The sequence below is a fragment of the Calonectris borealis genome, chromosome 1 (assembly GCF_964195595.1).
Source record: "Calonectris borealis chromosome 1, bCalBor7.hap1.2, whole genome shotgun sequence".
In the NCBI taxonomy this organism is placed as follows: Eukaryota; Metazoa; Chordata; class Aves; order Procellariiformes; family Procellariidae; genus Calonectris; species Calonectris borealis.
This window is the reverse complement of record NC_134312.1, coordinates 92,711,889-92,728,087: the sequence shown is the minus strand read 5'-3', so window position 1 is coordinate 92,728,087 and position 16,199 is coordinate 92,711,889. Positions and strand designations below refer to the sequence as shown.

General features: G+C 43.4%; 1 protein-coding gene across 11 annotated transcripts in view; it reads right to left on the bottom strand.

Annotated features, from left to right (window-relative positions):
* ZBTB20 (zinc finger and BTB domain containing 20) overlaps positions 1-16,199 on the bottom strand; it is a 503,318-nt gene that overhangs the window by 31,097 nt on the left and 456,022 nt on the right. For 9 of the 11 annotated variants that reach the window (XM_075167036.1, XM_075166988.1, XM_075167007.1 and 6 more), the window contains 2 exons: positions 8,197-8,293; positions 749-936 (listed from right to left, as the gene is read on the bottom strand). The gene's annotated coding sequence lies outside the window, so the exon portion shown is untranslated. The remainder of the gene's footprint in view (positions 1-748; positions 937-8,196; positions 8,294-16,199) is intronic. The other 2 variants (XM_075167056.1, XM_075167063.1) reach the window with 1 other exon arrangement.

The window sequence follows — 16,199 nt, the reverse complement described above, 5'->3', positions numbered from 1 at the left end:
ATCACCCTGTACATTCTTGCCCAAGAGACTTCCAGGCAGGGACCACTGTGAAATGACAATGTTTTGAAGAGCTGACAGGGTAAGTTCTGACTTTCCAAAATCCAGTTTTAATCATTCCATCCCTTATTTTTGGGGTTTTTTTTTGGCAAAATGAAAAAGAACATTTTTAAAAGGCTAATTAACCCATGCTGAGTAATCTGAAAGTGAATGCACTCAAAACAGGGGCCTTAAACTGGTAAAACAACACAGGTCTACAAAGATTTTCCAGACTCTTACAGACTGATCTTCTCCACAAAACACTCCCCCCTTTCTTCGTGGAAATCCTTTACAATCCTGGGTGTCAAAGCCAGACACTTGTTTTCTCCCACTGCAATACAGCACAGGCCGAAAATCCCCATCAGTAGATATGCTTGGGTAACGAGAAGCATGTGACTACCTGGAGAGGAAAAACTGCAGCTCTAGTTGGAAAGAGACACGCTTGAGGGGTCTTCCCTTTTTAATTCGTAAGCAGCAGCAACCTGACCCAACAACATGCTCTCAGCTTCCGCTGGCTGACTGCATTATCACGACCTTAACGCAAAATGCTCTCTTTCAGTGGTAATTCCCAAAGAAGGCAAAAGGTAAGCCCTGAGGAAGTCCTGCTCATGCCATTATGGAAAGAGCATCCAACTGGAAAACCTGGAGCATGGAATAAGGAGCATGTTTTCAAGTACCCTGGCGCAACCCAGCAGCGTGTTGGTGTACTCACAATCAGATGACCCTGTGTGTGCGTACAGGTTTGTTGGTGAATGTGGTGAGTGGATGAGGGCCGGGCTCAGAGTCGGAACAGCTTCAAGGTTCAGGCAGGGAAGGCCCGGCTTGGCGCTGCATGCACCCGTCTGAGTAATCTCATTCTCCTCAGACGCCTTCTGGTTTTCAGCTGTCTTGGGTTTCTTCCTGAAAATAAACAAAGAGACCTTTGAAGGGACTGACTGCATATTTGGGAAAAGGCATTTTTAGAATCTGTTAAAGATAACTTTCTTCCCCCACACCCCCCACCTCTCTCCTCTCTTTTCCCTTACAGGGAAGGAGGCAGAGACGACTTTCTTCCATGCTTCTTGTTTGGAAACAAGCTGCTCCTTGTTTTGACTCTGATGCAATGGCCCTGAGACTGTGTTACAGCAAATAGGCCAAACATGAAGCTCCTCATTCTGCCCCTACTGATGACATATAAAATGAAACTCGTCCCAGTGGTTTAGACAGTCAGAGCTCCACTTGACAAATATTAACCAAGGCTGTAGCATTCTGAATAGAGAGTTATATAGAAATGTAATAGAATTGTCTGAAAAACAAACAAATATGCAAGTTTCCAGTTCAAAACGAATCAGCAGAGACTCATTTTGTAGGGAAAAGCACTGAAGTAATTTTGAGTTGCAGAGGTCATCTAAGTAAAGCATGAAGATTTGGAGCCTGAAACAACAAGCTACGAGCACAGTGTGTGTGAGCTCGCAATGCCTCCCTCCATCCAGGACCTCCGAGCATTTTGTAAACACAAGGAATTAAGCCTCAGAGGAACATTAAGCAGGTAGTTAATCACCACCTTCATTTCACAGTTGGAGAAACTGAGGCACAAAGAGAAGTGGCGGGTATCAAATCACGCAGCGAGCACTCTGTATAGGGAGGCAAGCACCAACACCTCACTGTCTCTTCTCTGTTTTACAGGTGAAGGTGCTCCCTCCTCTGCTCCCCGAGGCAGGTAGCCGCCCAGGCAGCTCGGGCCGCAGCCTCCAGCCGGGGACACCGCTGCCCTGACCCAGCATGTGGCCATGGCGCCTGGGTAAACATCCAGCAGCTCCCGCTGCGTGCCGGGGGGGCCGCGGCCACGCTTGTGAGAGAGCAGCAGGAGCCAGGGAGGCCGAAGCCGTCCAAATAAAACACCATTATCTCCTGCCAGCACCTGAGGCACGAGCAGTGGTGGGTCACCCTGGGAGCAGACCCTTCTCGAGGCAGCACCTCCCGCCGCCAGGCGACCGTGGTTTCGAGGCAGCATCTGGCCTGAGCAAGGGTCATCCCAGAGCATGGAGGTGCCGCTAGAGCCAAGGCGGCCCTGCCCTGCATCCACCCAGGCCCCATGCACGTGGTCCTGGCTCCCCGTCTGCTGGCGAAGGCCGTCTCGGCAGGGACGGACTCTCCTCCTGAAGGGCCAAGGCGGGAGCCCCTTCTCCCCACACGCCCTGCTCTCCTGCATCCCACCTAGGACGGTGTGCGGCTGACATGCCAAAACATGATTTTTGAGGACTGGACTGGCCCCTCAATTTTTACACAACTCGATCTTACAGCAAGAAAACTCCCATTCCCGAGGGATGCGGGGAACAAGGAGGAGAGGAGCGGAGCAGGGCAGCCCCCAGCCCCAGCCGGTTACATAAAGGCATTATATAAGGGCGGCACGCCCGGCCGGGGGCAGGGCCGGGACCCGGCGCCATTTCCCGACGGCCGCCGTCGGGGGGCAGCATGCGCCTGGGCCGGGCCCGGCCCGGCCGCCCACCCACCCCGCGCAGCGGCCCTGCCTGCCCTCCGCGCCCCGGCGAGGCTCCCCCTCGGCCGGAACGTGGAAGCTCCGGGTGAGGAGGGAAGAAAAATTGTAATAAAAAAATAAGTTAAACGGGCCAAAAAGAAATAAAACAAATCCTCCCCCCCGCAAAGGGCCCCCAGGAGGTGCTGGGCTCGGTCGACACCTGCCTTGGGCCAGCCGAAATGCAGAAAAAGGCGCTCGGTGCCAGAGGGACGGGACTTCGGGGTGCTGCAGGGGAGCTGAGCTCTGGGGGCGAACCGCCGCTGACTGAGGGTCACGCTGATAACCCCGCGGCTGCCGCCAGCTCTGCTGCGTTTTGGATTACTGGGGCTAAAAATCCCACCGCCACGGGACAGGGAGAGGGTATTGCCACTGCATCCTCCACGTATCTAATGAATAGGTTCAAAATATACCAGGCTGAAGTCTAATCTGATCTAAGTCAATAGGAGATGACTAAATGGACCTTACTTGATGTTGTAGCAGTATAGCAAAGGGCTGGACTGATTAACTCCGTTTTAAGTGCAAGGAAAATCAAACCATTTAAAAGCGTGTTTTTTTCCTGAAGAATAAACAGAGCATCTCGTCACTCCAAGCTCAGGCATCCTTCCGTCTGTTCCCCATGCTGTCACTGGGATCCATCTCTTGCTACACAGATGAGGATGCATGAGACGCAGATCTGGTACATGGGCACATGTATTTTAAAGTATATGGACTGCATATGTTTTGTTCCTAACAGTCTGCATCAATCCTTGGTGTACAAACTTTGACACACCTTCACACGCTTCATTTCCAGATCCCCAGCTAGCACACACTGGGGTCTGCGAGGAATCTGTGTATGAACCAGTGGTTTTTTACAGCATTGCTACCCAAGAAGCTATCAGATAGCATGGCTTTTTGTCTAGGCAGCAAAGGATGTATATAGGGTTAGACTCTGGATGTGCGGGATAATGAACTCCCTTGCGCCTGGAAGCTGAACTGCAGTATTTAAGGTCTGTTTTCAGCTCAGAGTTAGCCCAAGTTACACGCTCGGAGTACAGCCTCTGACTCCAGCTCTGTCCACACACAAAGCCACCTCCCCTGGGCAGGACGCTGTTGTTATTTGCAGGGTAGGGGCTCAGTCTGAATAAACACAACTTGTCGGCCACTAGAAGAGCCATAGTTGTTTTGTTAGACCAAGCACTGAGTGATGCTTCATCGTGTTGCTGATCCCGCGTGTGCCTCCCAGGCCTTCAAAACTCATTAGAGGGACAGGTTAAAATTAGCAACAGGTAGTGACACCAGTGAGACTGTGCACAGCAGCCCCTGTTTCTTCCTTTCCAAACCCATTTATTTTCTGCTTCGCTCTTAAGGCTGACACTATGTCAGCTCTTGCGTCATCGCTTTTCCACACCAAAATCCTGCAGCTTGGTGACTTGTGCTCACTAGGATGGGAAGAGAAGCAATGGTGCTGCCTGGCTCTAGAGGTGATACCTCTCCACAGCAGTTCTCCATTTCTGTCACACTGTTTAGACATGCCCTGCATCTCAATACCACCTGAAAGGAATGCAGGCTTCCACATGAGGAAGGCTGAGTAAGGGAAACAGCCAGGTCAGCTAAGGATCTAAAGAAAATTTTTCAGAAAAGAAAAATCCTGGGGACACTGTGATCAAAATTACCTATGAAGAAACCCAAACAAGGTTCTTCTCCAGTCTGCATTGCCAGGCTGATGTTGCCAGCAAAGGGGGAAAGCCAGAAAAATCCTCCTGTTGCTGTAAGTATATTGCTATCCTTTTGTTCTACCTTATCACCCATATAAAAAGCTCCTATTGCTGTGATCTTCACCTATATATTCTAATTAAATATTCTTACATTCACTTACATAGTCTACTTCTATTGCTATCTTATTGCTATAGTCTTCACAGGGAGAGTTGTTAAGCGCTGGATCAGGTTGTGGCATTTCCATCCTTGGAGATTTTCAAAACTTAATTGAACAAGGCCCTGAGTAACCTAATCCAACTTGGAAGTCAGCCCTGCTCTGAACAGGGAATTGGACTAGGGACCTCCAGAGGACCCTCCCAACCTAATTTTTTTTCTGATTGCACACGTCTTCTACGAACACTTCCATCAGCAAGCTCTCTAATATATCTCCATGTTCCAGAAGGTGAAAAGGCACACTAACTGTGGAAGAGTATGACTTATCTTAGCTATGTCAAAAACCCTGAAAGCACAGGGGTAGGAGTGAGAATGAAACAAGTAATAAATATTGTTTGTGGAACCTTCCCAAATTATACCGATTTATGTACCATCCCTGGACTTCATTGACTGACAGTCCTGTGTCACTATTTCAATTGTGAGGGTCAGGCTACCTTGCTACTTTAGTTCATATGATTATGTTCTTCTCTAGAGACTAATCCTGGAAACAAGAAGTTTGCTATTTACTTGTTGCTAAGGGCAATAAAAGTTGCAACTTATTTGCAATTGGCTTGGGAATGTGCCCTTGGAGCAAGGGGCTCCAGTCTGATCTCCAGTTATCTCTGAGCTCCTTCTCCACATACACTTGTGGTGTATTACAAGTCCTTCTAAATACTGCACTCATTCGTAAAATTATCAGACGGTCATCATCATCTTTGCTTCTCCTGAAGGACAGCAGAAGGCCAATATAGCAAAGAGATGTCACTTCTGTATAGGGACCTAATGCACAGACTCCCAGAAGTTGGGGGCAGAAAAGATGCTGACCTTTCTAAGCTAATCTAAGTCTTGAGGATCACTGCAGAATTCATATTTATCACTGATTTATAAAAGATTTATCCAGTTTGTTTCTAAACATCCTACCTACTCCATCTTTTAAGTTTTCTATCCGATGTCCAGGTACTTTTCTTTTGTACATACTCACTTTCAGCATTCCCTTATGTTTATTGTGTTACTTCTCACTATGTTCATTTACACCACTTAAAAGATACTCTCTCCTTTCTTGATTGTATGCTCTCCAGTACCTAATATCAGTCTATGCATCCACTGTCATCCCTGAACTGAACTATGCGTATCAGCACTTTCCAGCTTATGTGTAAAACAAGACCTACAATCACTGCCATCTTTTTATTTCTGTTTTCTGAAACTCCTCTGTCACTGTCTTCATTGCAGTGAGGCATTCCCTCCTTTCCACGTACCTTAATGCTATACTATCATACCAAAAGGTGGACAACACTCAGCGCTGCAGCTACTGCAATGATCTGCAAAACAGAATAGGCTCCCTTCTGTTTAATTTGAAGGCAGAACGGATAGTATTTTGGATGTCCTAACCTCAGAGCTAACTAGAAACTAAGCAGTATTAAAACCTCTGCTACACTTCCACCTTCTTGCTGCCACTCACACATACATCCTTCTCTCCCCTAACCTCCACCTGCCCTCCACACATGATTTCTTTGCATGTTCTCCCTTGCAACCATTACTTGAGTTTGGAATGAATTTCCCCTCAATGAATTAACATGTTCTTACAGCTGGGCCACCAAATCAAGTCTCTGTCAAAAATTGGCAATGTATGTTGTTGTACTTCTCACACAGCAGCTGTAACTAATGCTTGAACCTTCCCTTACACAGGGAACAGCTCTCCGTCCTGCGGAGACACCAGGTTAGCGATGAACAAATCAGCTCAGGTATAGTAACCAGTGTAGCTGCGCAGAACCCACAGTAGCATCCTGGCTCTCAGGGGAAGCTATGATAATGTGACTGTATGAGAATAATACTACATAATGAACAATAATGAGGCAGTTTTCAGCCTCTGAATACAGGGAGGGCTGGGTCACCAACCAGACCTTTGTTCATCGCATATTAAACAGCACGGAAGGAACACGCCACAGGGTTGCTGATGTTGTTACAAGTGCTGCTGCTGGCTGAGTCTGCCCACCCATGTTCTAGGCATTATTTCTCCTCTTCACAGATATGGCATCACCTTCTAATAACTGCCCTCAGGTCAGAAATGCCTGTAGTGCCCAAGCACTGCACTTAACTCACTGGTGTACAGTTTGTCTGTAACCTTAGTAATTCACAGAGACTGTATATAATTAAAAAAAAAAACAAACTGGCTTTTCAGATCCTAAAAATGTAAAAGGTGTGAAAATAGTTCATGTCTGATTTTAAGTGATATTTTTCCTGAGTGTTCTGCTGCCTGTGTACGACTAACACAGCTCCTGATATCAGTGCTTATCACTGCCAGTGTTGTGTCTCTTCCAGACATGACATTGACAATACATTTTTAGAAACTCACAAAGTGAAAGAGAGAGAGATATGAGTACAATCATTGAATATTAAAAAAAAAAGCCCGAAAGAACAGCGAAAAGCACTGAAATCTGCCCAGAGACCTCACCTCAAAATTCAGGGCACACTGAATGCCAGACCGGAGGGTGAAGATTCCTGAGACAAGCTCGCTTTAAACCACCTGAGCCATCCCAGTTTTCCTGCCAGAAGTGTTGCTTCAGTAGTTAAAAGTCCTGCACAGGCTGACTGGCTGAATATTCACACAGCTTCTCTGATGATTTTGCAGCCACATTGATCTTCATGCTGTTACAGCTACATGACTGGCAGTTTGTTTAAAATCTCTGATTGCAAGTTTGTGTCATACAATGGAAAACACAAACTCCTGAAAACATCGCCATAAAATGTAATACGAAAGAGAAATCCCAGCAGAACACTGCAGAGCAAGAATGGGAGGCATGGAGAACTGACAAGAGAGGCCCAATGTTCTAGTGCAATAAAAGCCTAGAAAATTTAATCAACACAGAAAAGTAAAATAACCTCCAAAATCCCTTACAGGAGACTGATTAACATAATTAAGTTAAACTCAGAGATTAAGTTAAACTAAGATTGAAATTTGCTGGGTCTGTTTCAGACCTGAAGTGAGGCTCATATGCCCCCAAATTTGTCCTTTTTTTCCATCTAAACCACAAGTCTCATGGAAGTTAGGCCCTGCCTACAAAGCTTGCCTGACTTACAACCTCAGAGCATCTCGGCTACAGCAATACTGCAACAATACTGGCAAGCACTGAAAATTGATCATAACATATCAAAGTTATGAGCTCTACAGGGGGGAAAAAAGTGCAAATAACACAACTGATAATTTCAGAGCATAATAAAACCACAACACAAAGTCAAAATTCTCTCAGGCAATTTTACCTATGTAATCCAGCCAAATCTACCAAATTGTAATGGCCTTAAATCATAAATGACGCAAGGCCCGGAAAGAACAGCGTAAACCTTTAAGGAGTTGCAGTAAATTCAATCTGTATTGCATGACACACCAACGAGAGGAAAGGTGTCTCATTAAAAAGTAATAAGAATAAAAAAGAAGATACACGCTCTGAAGACAAACATGGATGAACTAACTAGAACAGCATGAACTAGAGCAGTAAGCAGGGAGAACCTGCCAAACTAAAAGATACAAGTAGATCAAACCAGCCATTCCTGAATTATGCCGTGAGGCTACGACTTAAATATTTAACAGGTTTTTATTGACATTTTTTTTGCCCACATATTTCCTTGCAAATTTCAAAAGCAAAACTTAGCTTACCCTCATCAGTAATGCTCACAGGTGCTGCAGTTTGTTTTTGTTTTTTAAAGATTTTTTTTTTTCTGAAACAAGAAGTCTTTTATAAGAGATAAAATATACTTACAGTGGTTTCCAAATGGTATCACTCTTCAGGTAAATTACTCCAAGCCTTGGACCTAGTGCAGACGTTCATTGGGGCAGGGAACAGAGAGAGGCTGTGTCTGTACCAGAAAGAACCGAAAGGAAAGGTCAGGGGGAAATAATAATTATTTACTGAGAGCAAGAAAACTTGCTGCCACGCTAACTGGCATTCTCCGCTGTCAGTACAGCTGGCTGCAGCCTGGTAGGGCCGAATTCTTCCCGCTTCAGTCCCTCCAGCCTCGGCTGCAAACAACAACAGAGTCAGTCCCCGGTTACCTCAGTCTGCCCATGCCACCTATTCTGGTGAAGTGAGGAGGAGAGGGAGGATTAGCCAGCAAAACGCTATCAGTAGGATTTGAAAGGAAGCTGCATGTCTTTGTGACCTATAGATTTTTGTTTGCCTGACTATATGATTAACTAGGCATTGTTTTAGGTTAAAAACCAGGATATATAGGTTGTATTTAACCAAGGATTAACAGATGCCCAGGAATGTATAGCTGAGCAAAGAAGTGTTACAATGTTAGTACTAAGAAAATGCTTATGTAAGTAATTCTGCGCATGCACCTAAAGGACAAGTGATGAAGACTATGAAACGACCACCAGAGGAAGTAAACGACCACCCAGAAGATTGAAACTGCCATGAAAAAGCCCTAGATGGCAACAAAGACCCGGGAATAATAACTAATATGCTTATGTAATCATTTTTGGAAAAGGCGTGGTTATGCAAATAATTTCCAAAAAATATAATGAATATGTAATAGCCTTAAAGATAAAAGGCGATATGAACCACACATTCGGGGGAGCACTTATGGTGGAGAATCCCCAGTGCGACCCCAGTGCTGCAAATAAAGACTACCTGCTTAACAGTATCAATTGTTGCTGTTGAGTCAATTTTCTTTGTTTCAGATTCATTCTGAGAAGTTGCTCACTCTAGCGCCATGAGCATGGAGCAGTGATGGAGAGCTAGCACAAACTTGGCACTCAAGTGCATCTCATCAGAACAACAAGGCTAGTCCTGTTCAGAGCAGCAACAAACACTTCCTCAGGACTGAAAGGCAGGAAAAGGAAGGCAAAATCCTCCTTCACTTCTTTTGTTGTCTTTACATCACAAAAATGATGGCTCGTATCAAAGCAGAAACCCCACTGATCTCCCATCAGCCTACTCCTGTTAGCTCTACTGCAGCGAGACCAGTGAAATAACTTCTTCTCAGTCTTTCAGGAAAGATTCAGCGCGGCAGCAGTTTTATGTCTGAAATCTCCTGAGCTAAAGAAGGAGTTGGACTCAATGGACTAACACAGAAAGGGATTCAAAGAAAAACCTCAGCTCCAATATTTATTAGAGGGTGATTTCACCACCCAGACCTAAGTATTTTTGGGAGTATTTACATTTTGGGGGGACTTGATTCCCTCTCTAGACTAACAGAACTCCTCCTTTGCTAACTCCTTATGATCTTTGGGTGGCTCGTTGTGGATGTTGGAAGTACGTCTGAAGTTAACATCCAGGGACAGAATTAAATCCTGCTCACTTCACTTATGCAAAGAACTCCTGGGACATCAGCATATTCAGTCCTACCCACAGTGAAGCCAATGGTGCTATTTCCATGAAAAAATGATTTTGCCTACTCTGATCAGACAAGAAAAGCAAATATTTGCTTTATCAAAGAAATCAAGAAGGTGAACAAAAAATGATAAGAGATGTAATTGTTATTTCACAGGTAGTTAATGTCACTGTGCAAGTTGGAATTTATGTCTGTAAATGCAACACAATAAAAAAACCCCACTGTTCGTGCAGCAGGAACACTGGAATGAACACCAGCAGACACAATGAAGGATTTTAGATGACACTGTAATAATGTACTTCACAAAATATACATTCGGTTTTATGTTCAGTTTATGTAATGATGACGTTTATTGGTGACTGGGATATAGGCTACATATTGATTTCAACAGGCTACATGAAACCTGGCAGCTACACTTCACAGGGGCTCAAGCAAACATTTTCTTTGATTCCAGTTTTTGTGGGTTCTCCCATCTTGAAGTCTGCTTTGAATTGCAGATTGAGTAAATTTAGACACGAAAAAATAATCCTCAACTCAGCCTGAACCTTTGAGTTTCACCAGGGCTTGGGAGAAGAACCATATGCCAGCATCAGGTTAGCTCAAAAGAATTACATAAAACAGTGACACCTTTGACCACTACCAAGGGTTGAATTTCAAAGGTGCAATAACGCCCAAAGATTCTGCAGATTTAAGTCCTTGCTAACACTCAGCATGGCTTACTTTCAGGCTCTCCTTCCCACTTCCATATATGCCCCACCTGCTCTGTTAATGCTGACCTTGCTTCTTATATCCACTTTGCACACATCAATCTGTCTTTTATCTGGCTATCGCTCACCTTTTTAAAGCATAAATCCCGTGTGCCTTAAAGAGTGTCCAGTACTTCACTTAACATGCATTTTTAAGTTGTACTAGAAGCAGAAAAATCACAGGTCAGGTCTTCAGTCTTTACTTCGGCAGAACTTCTGCTCACTTCACTTCTAATTTCAGACAAGAGAAGCCTAAGAACTGAATGTACTAATCCTGCATATTTTGTCACCTCTCTTTTTGTGTCATTATTGCTCTTCCAATCTCTGGGATCCCAATCCAAGAGGCTCTCTAACATAGCACTGCCTAGCACTCAATCTGGCTTCACATCAAGGGTCAGGCAGACAAGTTGTTAGAGATGGGCTGTTCAAAGTCTTCTACAAAATCTGGGCACTAAAATCTCCGTGAAAGGCAACACTTAAAATATCTTCATTTTTCTCCATCATTTTTGCTATGGCCTGGGAAGACACATCTCTCTTCCTCCAGTGTGATGAGCATAAAGCAGTGAGATCATCAGCAGTTGATAGGTATATTTTAAGTACATAAAATCAACAAAGTTGGTGGTGCTTCAGAAGACATGGGGAGTACAACAGAGAAGGAAACACAATTCCAAATTTTATAAAAGTCTTAACCTAGCTAGGGAAAAAATAGAGGAAAAGGATTTTTGACCATGAGAAGATTGGGCAAAAAGAGAGACAAGCAGGACAACACAGGAATGGGATGTGTGACATTGGGTTAAGTCACTTCTTCCCTGTCTACGTGTGCTCCTCTATCCAGAAAAGGAAGGCATTAACATTTCTGCCCCGTGAGGTACTGTGTGCTTAATTAAGATTTTGGAGGATAAGTTTTCTGCATGAATGCATTCCAGAAATGCAGACTCTTGTTACTTAAATATTTCCACTAATGATAGTAACTTGGGCATTTTATATATTCCACCTTGCTCTTCCCAAGCTTTATCTGGTAATTTAGAGGGTGTAAGAAACATTAATCGTATTACTGTTTTTATTAAGGAAGGTCTGTTTTATGATAGCAGCGATGTACTACAGATTGTGATTTAAGATGTACATTTTAGGTCAATTCTATATTGGCTTCAGTGGAGTTGCAGTGGGCATAAAGTCAGGAGAAAATATGGTACTTTACATAATAATGCTGATGACTAATGGGATCCTGGACTGTAACTCCATATTCTGAGGCACTGATCCTCCTTCTCCTCCCTCCTGAAATTTGTGTCTTGACCCTTTAATCTCTTGCTAGCTACCTTTCTAGAGCTGTTCGTTAATCAGCACCATTGATGTGATGTGGTCTGTCATATCATATTACTTAAAACACACATAAGCATGCATTGGCCTGATTCTGCTCTTTACACAACACACCGTCACAATATTTCCTTTACAGATAACTTAAATATTATAAACATCAATTTCCTGCTGGTGCTTGGTCCTGAAATTTGCTTTTTCTAGGTTGGTTCCCCACAGGACATTTCTCTCTCTCCCCCTGGCTGTACTTTTTTCTGCTCAGAGACACCATCAAACACCTTCAGTATTCCCTGTTTGTTAGGGGCACTCATATGTCTGACCTGCAAGAGACAATCAGCAGAATAGCTCTTTCTTTTTGCTTGAGACCTGGTGCACAGTCTTCTGTTACTTTCTCTTAGTGAGTCCTGATCAAGGGGACTCAATTTTTTAGTTAATTGCTATTTATTTTATCCCCGCAATACTCTTTTCCCTGATATCTTCAGAAGTCTGCTTCCTTCTGCCTTTTGTGTGATCCCTAGTAATGAAAAAATTAAAAGATGAGCTTCTTGTGAGCTTATTTCTGATTATTCTTATTTGCTGTGCTGGCACAGTGCTGACTATCATAAAGCAATGGAAAATAAGAACTTGCTAGTGCCACAGAAGTTAGCATGTGTGATCTTAATCCACATACTGTACAGGTCTCTTGGGTAAGGTGGGGTCAGTTTTAATTGACGGTTTCACAATCATGATATATTTTCAGACTGAGCTGTCTAGGCTAAATGCAATTTTTCTGGTCACTTTTTCTCTCTGGGAGTAGCATCTTGGGTGAAATTCTTAAAGCAGCAATGAGAAGGAGAAGACGGGAACAGCAGCATTAGCCATCAACAAACGTGATTCAAGAGTCAACTTGCTGCATGAAGTGGGTTATTCCAGATGTATTTTACTGTTTCTTTTTCAAAAGAAGGTACATCCTCTGACTAGGGCAGACTGTGGCATTTATGTTACATGAACAAGGTTAGATAGATATCCAACCACAATGACTTAAACAGAGATCAAGATGGACTGTGATATAAAAAACACCTTTCCAATAGAGGCCAGAACTTGTGCCACAGAAAATACAAAAATTTAGCAGCACAGGACATGCTATCAGAAGGCCATAGCATGAGGTTTTTCACAACAGTCAGGGCTTCATCTAGGAGAGGAAACTGCTCATTTCTGTATTCTACTGGGAACACTGTATGTCCACTATCAGTAATTGGGCCTGAAATTCAGAAATTCATTTGTTAATGGATTAGACATTTGCAGAAAGACTGTTAAAGAAGCTGGACTGCTCTAGCTCGGTAAAGGCCAATTTCCCACAAGGACATCTTTGCAAAAGTACTAGAGAAAAAATCCCTGAAGTCCCAGGGGTACTTACTGAAATCTGGAATAGCAATATAGTTTGTAGTAAAGTCTACATCATGTTCCCACTTTTTGTCTCACAAACCCTCTATTACTTGTCTGTATCTGTTTCTTTTTCCCTTCACTCACTGTGTTTTATCGGATACTATAGAATTTCACTTCCCTTAAGCTGCAATTCTTTTCTGAAGTTTGAATTTGGCACTTGGAATAGGCATTTCCTAGGTCTTACTTTTGTCTGTTGATTCGTCTGATACTTCTTCCTATTTGCAAGCCGTATTCTCAATGCAACAGCCAACCATACCTAAGAGCTAAGATCCAAAATGATAACTCTTCTCCTACTGATTTTTCTTTCCACTCCCCATGCCAATGGCCCCTCCAGCCCTGGGCAGTGGTACAAGGCCTCAACCCTGAACTTTTGGAAAAGTTCTTTCTTATTTCAGATATAAATTGGGGTGCTGCCTATTTTCCATTAATGAAGATCTCATCATGCTTAGTGTGTTGGGTGTATAAACCCCACACTTGCAGAGAGACAGTTGCTCTCTTGGCTGCATCTCGCTGTGGGCAGAGCAGGGTAAGGCAATGTCAGGCAGTGTTAAGCATCTGTTTGGACTTTGCACACCTGATTTGAAATGGTGAAGATAACTGGTACCTGGAAGAGGCAACTACAAGTCAGTAGCTGGTAGGCTTAATCAGAGCAGAAGCAGATCACCAAAAGTCCTGATGTAACATTCAGCCAGACGTTCAAATGAATACAAAAATCTATGATGCCAGACTGAACCATGACAGCGTGTCAGACCGTCAGTTATCTTTTCAAAGTGGTAAAAAGAAGAAATAGTATTGTAGATATAGATAGATATTTACGTATATGGTAACCATATATATATATGTATGTGTGTATAGTTATATACACAATTATTATTTTAAAATTATCTTACTGTGACAAAATATTGCTGGGTGTAACAACACAGAATTCTCTATATTCCTACTATGGAGCATTCACAATCATACCTGAATGTTGAATGAAACCACATACTTTTCAAAGCGCTTTATTAAAGTGGAGTGTGACCGAGGCAAATACATGATTTTATTGATGCTGGTGTCAAATATGGGGTAAATCTTCCGTGCTCAGTGGAACTGCACCTACATAAGCTTTCCAGGGAACAGACTGATTTATGGGTAGTGCTTGTATACTGCTAGCGTTGTTGAGTCTGGAGTGCTAGTTTTCCACAGATACTTAGTATTAATAGAAGCAGTTCGAGAGTATAAACAGCCTCAGGCATTCATGTGCTGATGCTGTAGGTTACAAGGCATCAGCATTATGGTATGAAACTCAAAAGGTTGATGGGAGGGGAACAAGGTAAGAGGTTAAGGTTTTGAAGCCATGAACACTGAAGATGGCCGGTGCAATCAGAGTATTGCCTTGTTACCAAGAAGGCGGCACTTGGACAACATGACGCTGTCTTGCTACCTTAAGCAAGGTTCTCACAAAACCAAAGGTATAGTTGTGGCACAATTACTACCAATGTTTCTGCAACTGAAATATGAGTTGCCATCACTGCAATCACCAGAGACGAAGAAAATGTGTAGAAATTAAATTGTTACAGTAATACATCCGCCTAAGCTACTGCTTTGGCTAGATGAGCCAGATTAGCTCATGACAGATGAGCTTCATGAACATTTCATTGCCAAGGAACCCTGTCAAAATATTGGTGATTTCTCCAAATCTGTTCAACATCATGGAGATGTCAAACGAAATCTGAAAGGACATTATTTTTCAGGAAGAACAAAAACAATGAAAGCATATGAAGAGAATGAGCTGAGTTTTTTCCTCCTCCCCTACACATTGCTTTGGTTTCACTGAATGCTGTCCTTGCAAATACTTTGGCAACCCTTAGTCCCAAAGATTTCGGTGATTTGAAGAAAGTACTGAATGTCCTCAAAGAACAGATCTCCATGTTTCAGCAACCAGATTTGCAAACTGGTAACGTATTTTTACCTAGGTGCAGGGACTGTATAATCTCAACACATAACACAATTTAATGAAGATTTACACTATTGGCACTGGTTCTGCCATATGCCCCTCCCTCCTGGTCACAATGGTACCGTACTTGATGCATCAATGTCCAGCGACCGAATTTGTAGTTCTCATGCTGAAAGCTGATCTCAATCACAAGTCTGAAGTTCATTGTCATGGGTATGGAAGATGATACAAAATGGTAACTGAGAAAAGTAATAAAATCCTGTTTTTTTCATGGCTTGTTGCTTACAGAAACGATGAGATACTGTTTACATTCATTTAAAGTATAATTCCATGTAGAAGAATGGAATACCATTCTATAAATACCAGCTATAAATTTCAGTGGATTTGATCCATTTGTCACAGAACCACCTCCTCAAGGTAAACTAGGAAATAAAACCTTCATTCATATATCTGCTTTTCACAAGCACCAAGAGCCAGGTTATCGAATAGATAAACAGAAAAATTGAACACCCTCCTCCCCTCCAGAAAAACTTAGCATCATCTTGATGGAATTCTCCCCTCTCACTGAGCTTTTCTTATGTGACTTGTTTTATAAGGAGAGGAAGAAACTTGTAGGATTTTTACCTGCCTTTCCTAGAGGAAGATTTATATTAAGAGACATGGATTTGATGGATGGACCACTCGGTAGATAAGGAATTGGCTGGATGGTCACACTCAAAGAGTTGCGGTCAACGGCTCGATGTCCAAGTGGAGACCAGTGGTGAGTGGCATTCCTCAGGGGCTAGTATTGGGACTGGCGCTGTTTAACGTCTTTGTCGATGACATGGACAGTGGGGTTGAGTGCACCCTCAGCAAGTTTGCTGATGACACCAAGCTGTGTGGTGAGGTCGACACGCTGGAGGGCAAGGGTGCCATCCAGAGGGACCTTAACAAGCTTGAGAGGTGGGGCCTGTGCGAACCTCATGAAATTCAACAAGGCCAGGTGCAAGGTCCTGCACACGGGTCG